Genomic DNA, 6,119 nt, shown 5'->3' with positions numbered 1-6,119 from the left:
GAGAGAGATGACGAGAATGGGCTAGAACCAGGGAGAAGGTAGGTACCTGCTCTATGTGGGCAGGGGTGTGGGGGAGGGATCCTGTTTACCCTCTCCCCAGCCCTGCTATGCTTGCAGTTTACCCCCGGTCCCTCCCTTGCTCCAGGGACCAACCCTAGGTCCCGCCCCACTATGCTTTTGCCCCCGGCCCCTGCCTTGCTCCAGTCAGCAGGGACTAATCCTTCCCCCATGCCCCACTGTGCTCATCTTGCCCCTGGACCTGCCTCGCTCCAGCTGGGGACCAATCCTTTCCCCCCATCCCCATGCCCTGCTGTGCTCCTGCCCCTGGCCCCTGCCTCGCTCCAGCTGGGGACCAAGCCTTCCCCCCTGCACCATGCTCTGCTGTCAGGGTGGATAAAAATAAATGAGTAAAAAAAAATTAAAAAATCAGATTTTTTTTATTTAAATCAGATTTTTGAGGAAAAAACCTCTCTAAAGATAGTTTTAATTGAGATACATTATATCTCATCAAGGAATAGGGATTATAAATTCTAATTCTATAATATGAGACAATATATTCATGTAATGTTTAAGAAAAGTTTTGTAAATGAGTTCCAACAGTTCATGGATTAGGGACCCAATCTCATGGGATTCCAGGGGCTTCTGCATAGATTATTTAGGTTAATCTTTCTATCTACCCAATGGGACTCAGTGCTCAGTCTAGAACGGGTGGGCAAACTTTTTGGCCTGAGGGTCACATTGGGGTGCGAAACTGTATGGAGGGGTGGGTAGGGAAGGCTGTGCCTCCCAAAACAGCCTGGCCCCCGCCCCCTATCCACTTCCTCCCACTTCCCGCCCTCTGACTGCCCCTCTCAGAACCCTCGATCCATCCAACCCATCCTGCTCCTTGTCCCCTGACCGCCCCCTCCAGGGACTCCCACCCCTAACTGCCCCCCAGGACTCCACCCCCTATCTAACCCCCCGTTTCTGCCCCCCAGAACCTCTGCCCCATCCAACCGCCCCCTGTTTCCTATCCCGACTGCTTCCCCTCAAACCTCCGCCCCATCCAACTGACCCCTGTCTCTTTCCCCTGACTGCCCCCCAGGACCGGCTCCCTTACCATGCCGCTCAGAGCAGCATGTCTGGTCACTGCGCCGCCCGGCCAGAGCCACACACACTGTCGCACTGCCCTGTAGAAGCGCGCAGCCCTGCCGCCCAAAGCACTGCCTGTGCGGCAGCTTGGCTACAGGGAAGGGGGAACAGAGGGGGAGGGGCCGGAGGCTTGCCTCCCGGGGTGGGAGCTCAGGGGCCGGGCAGGACGGTCCCATGGGCTGGATGTGGCCTGCAGACCGTAGTTTGCCCACCTCTGGTCTAGAAGATACCATCAGAGATGCCTGTTAACAGAAAACATGTTTTTAAATAAATAAAAAATATAGAGAGGTGAAAAATAACAGACCTCAACTCTATTGTCCCTCTGCAAATTTGTGTACACAGAGTCAATCCCTCACCTCTATTTAAAAGTGAAAAGTTTCAAAAAGTTTAATGAATAGAACATTGTTGGGGGTGAAATAGATCTGGACAAGGAGAAGAAGTCTGGAGATAAATGTGAGAAGCGAGGGACATATGCTTTTTTGTTAAAATATTACGTTTGCTGTTGAAGAAAAAAATCCAGAATACTTAACGTAGTTGTTTTAGTTAAATAAAACAATTTAAATGTCTGTCTGGTGATGTTCTCTTCCTAATATAGCATGGCAAGAAAATCCTCCAAATATTAATGATTAAGCTGTTGAATTGGAGATAGTTCACCTCCCAATGACCTCATAAATATCTGCTTTATGAGGTACCACTGGAGTTGACCAATGATGAGATAACAAAAGTAAGGGAATAAATAGTTTAAAAAAAAAGAGAGGTAAAAATAAGCCATCAACAGCTGTACTGATTGCATTTAAGGGAGGGCCTTTACCTGAGAAAGTAATATTTGGGTATCAGATATTTAGAACCAAGCCATATATCCTCACTCTCATAAGGTGTTGTAAGTGCCAGTGGAATGGGCATGTAGAAAATGTTTGTAAAGGGAAAATGAGATGCAGTAAATGTGGGGATGAACATTCCTATGATAATTGTATAGAATGGGCAGAGGTCAGGTGTAGTTACTGTGGTGGGAATCACCCTCTGGCACATAAAGGATGTACTGCAGCAAGACAAACTAAAGAGATATAAAAGACAAAAATTGTTAATAACATATCTTATGCAAAATTTGCAAGGAGACTCCCAACCATCTGATGGAAAAGGAAGAGGAAAATTAGCACAGTAAAAGGGGAACTACAGATACAGCCTCATTACATAACGAATATGATCAACACTGCAGAATGAACAGATGATGATATATTAACTGTGAAAAAAGAGGCTTTTTGCATTGAAGATAAAAATGATAAATTGCACATTGTAAACAGGGAGAAATCAGAAAAAAATGAAAATTATAGCAAGGGCAGTGGAAAAATACTTATGTTATAAATCTGTCAGTGGACTGTATTCATGAAATATTGAATGAGGGTAATGGTGAAATATGACTAGAATGGGAATCACAATCTTTTATTGGAATTCAAGAACTAAAAGAAAATATATGGGAAATGAGAACTAAACCAGATACCTCATGTATCTAAGAAGCATGGTTGGTTGAAAATCTTGTTTTTAATATTTCAGGGTATATTGTGTTTAGGGAAGACTGAAAACTAGGTAGCAGAAGAAATGTTTTAACTTTCATAAAGGAAGGATCAAACTACATAGAAATAGCGAATGAAAAATAAGTCTCAGACATAATGCTGTTGAGATTCCAATGCAGAAGAGAAATATTTCTTTAAGGATTTATAATATCTATAACCAATGTGGGAAATTAGAAAGCTTGTAATTACAAGAAATATTGAGGAACTCTAAAAGATCACGTTATATGTGGTGACCTAAACCGCCATAATGAATTGTGGGAAAGTAGGACAACTGATAGTAATGGCAGATGGTGTCATAAAAATACAGCTACGGGTAGCATAAAATCCCTCCTTTATTTGTAATGGGTTAAGAAGCTCAAATATCCTGGTTGACACCTGACCAAAAGAACCAATAAGGGAAGAAGATCCTTTCAAATCTGTGGGGGGAGATTTTGTTTTGTGCTCTCTTTGTTGTCCTCTCTCTTGGACAGAGAGGGACCAGGGTGGGAAAAACCATCTCCTAAAACTCTACCTGAAATAAGCATCCAAGATTACAAAAATTGTAAGTAATAGCAAGGAAATGCATTAGCTTATCTTTTGTTTTAGCTTGTGAATTTTCCCTATGCTACGAGGGAGGTTTATTCCTGTTTTTTTTTAATAACTTTAACGTTTTGCCTAGAGGGGAATCCTCTGTGTTTTAAATCTTATTACTCTGTAAAATTACCTTACATCCTGATTTTACAGAGGTGCTTCCTTTACTTTTTCTTTAGAATACATTTCTGTTTTTAAGAATCTGATTGGTTTTTGAGTCCTAAAAACCCAAGGGTCTGGTCTGTTCTCACCTTGTTTACCTATGTGGTTGGTATATGATTTTCAATACTCTCCAGGAAAGGGGATGAAGGGGCTTGGGGGAATATTTTAGGGAAATGGGAACTCCAAGTGGTCCTTTTCCTGAATCTTTGTCTAGCTCACTTGGTGGTGGCAGCAGTACCATCCAAGGACAAGGAAGGATTTGTGCCTTGGGGAAGTTTTTAACCTAAGCTGGTAGAAATAAGTTTAGGGGTCTTTCATGCGGGTCCCCACATCTGTACCCCAGAGTTCAGAGTGGGGAGGGAACCCTGACACATGCCTATAAAAGTTCATAGAGGTAAACAATCTAGTGGTTTTAAATTATGGGATCCCATTTAGCTTTAATGCAACAGATGGTAGATTTTCTTGCTTAGACCTGGGAGTTATAACAGCAGATATTGCAAGCAAATGAAGCTGGGAAATACATAAGGAAGGAGGAGTATGGAGTGTGCTCCCCACACTGGCCCTGCAAGAGTTGAATTAGGTCAGGTGGGCCCAATCAGCTAATTAGTCTGAAAATGGGGGCACTTTAGGCTGGAGGCCGCTAATTAAAGAGAAGCTCACCCATGAGGGACAGGCAGGGCTTCTACAAAAGACAGGAAATTGGAAGCTAGGGAGGGGCTGTAGGAAGGCAGGCTGTAGTCACTCCCTGAGAGAAGGGAATTGGAAGGCTGGCAAACCCAGAGAAGGGAGAAGCCAAGAAGGCAGGAAAAGTCTCAGGGAGGAAGCAGCACGGTAGGATAATGCAGGCCTTCGCTGCCAACTGGAGGGCCCCTGAGCTGGAACCCGGAGTAGAGGGCAGGCACGGGTTCCCCTCCCAGCCACTGGAGATGTGGCACAGGCCAGGCAGAAGACAGTGGAACTGCCTGGCTGGTTTGTCTGGGAAAGACTTTGTTACATCAACCCCGGAAGGGGAATACTTAGGGTGACCCAGCTGGAGGGCTCAGTCACAAAGAGGATGCTGCAGCTCCTGGAAGCAAGAGAGAGGCTGCAGAGGAGAAAATGATGGGTGTAACTGCTGGAAGGGGCATCAGCCTGACCAAGCAAGTCCCCAGTACTGACAGGAGGTGGCGCCATCCAGCTGTGAGTAGAGCAACCCCATTACAGAGCAATCATTTCTCTATACATATTACTTTTCAAGGACAAGGTAAGATTGAAGGTAATGGAAAATTACCCACCTGGAATTTTAAGAAAGCTAGTGGGGAGTGAGGGGTGTTACATGGTATCTTTGAGGAAGATTGGTGCCTAGTCCCAGACCACCTCACTCTCCACATAAGTTCGTCTCTAATAATTACTTTCCAAGCAAATTAGCAATAGGTTTCTGTCATAAAAGTTTAAATTAATCCCCTGGATAAACTTCAAACTGTCGACTGTGGATTCCAATGAAAAAAGACCTAAGCCTGAATCACCTAACTAGCTGAAGGGGGAGACAGTAAGGCCACAGCAGAACCTAGCCCAGCATATTGCGGCACTGCCTGAATCCGATCGGTCTGTGAGGGATTCTATCTCAAAAGATATTCATGGCCTCTATAAAGATGTATGAAAAATAATCTACAAAAGACTGCCATTGAAACCAGTGAAATTAAAGAAGAAAATGCCTTCTTAAAGTTTAGACTAAAACTGGAAGAAAAACAGGAGGGCTTAGAAAACAGATTTCAAAGAAGCAACCTTCACCTCTTGGGTATTGCTGAGAGTGGAAAGATATTAACAGTTTTCTTCAGAAGTTGCTCTGAGACGCATTTAAATTGGACCCCTAGCTGCCTCTATTAGATATTGAAAGGGCTCATTGAATGCCTTGTACTAGAAGGCAGGAGTCTGACAAGCCCAGACCCATCATCTTCAAGCTGCTGAAGTTCAATGACAAATTAATATTATGAATTTATGAATAGTGAATGCTGCCAGAAAAGCTGAAACCCTGATGTACAAAGACCACAACGTTTCTTTTTCCTGACTTCTGTTACCTGCACACTCTACAGCAGTGCTTCTCAAGCTATCTGATGTGGGGGACCCAGCCATTTTTTTTTCCAATGTGCGCGCAAACTGGCAGCCGATGGTGTGCTGGTCCGCGGACCACCACTTTGAGTAGCACTGCTCTACAGCACCCACCTTTACCCAGTTCCCAGGGCACAAGCTGTAACTCGGTTCATTTAAGAACTCACCTTTACCCAATTTCCAGGGATCAGGGCATACCCTTCTGTGGGTTTTGTAGGATAGGATTACTTTTCTAGCTATTATATCCTACTAATCCAGCCAGCCGTATCAAATTTCCTTTTTAAGAAAGGAGGAAAAAAAAAGTGAGCCGGGTAACTACAGGCCAGTTAGTTTGACATCTGTAGTATGCAAGGTCCTGGAAAAAATTTTGAAGGAGAAATTAGTTAAGGACATTGAAGTCAATGGTAAATGGGACAAAATACAAAATGGTTTTACAAAAGGTAGATCGTGTCAAACCAACCTAATTTCCTTTTTTGAAAAAGTAACAGACTTTTTAGATAAAGGAAATGCAGTGGATCTAATTTACCTAGATTTCAGTAAGGCATTTGATACCATGCCACATGGGGAATTATTAGTTAAATTGGAGAAGATGGGGAT

The sequence above is a fragment of the Dermochelys coriacea genome, chromosome 2 (assembly GCF_009764565.3).
Source record: "Dermochelys coriacea isolate rDerCor1 chromosome 2, rDerCor1.pri.v4, whole genome shotgun sequence".
Lineage (NCBI taxonomy): Eukaryota > Metazoa > Chordata > Testudines > Dermochelyidae > Dermochelys > Dermochelys coriacea.
This window is presented reverse-complemented; position numbering follows the sequence as displayed.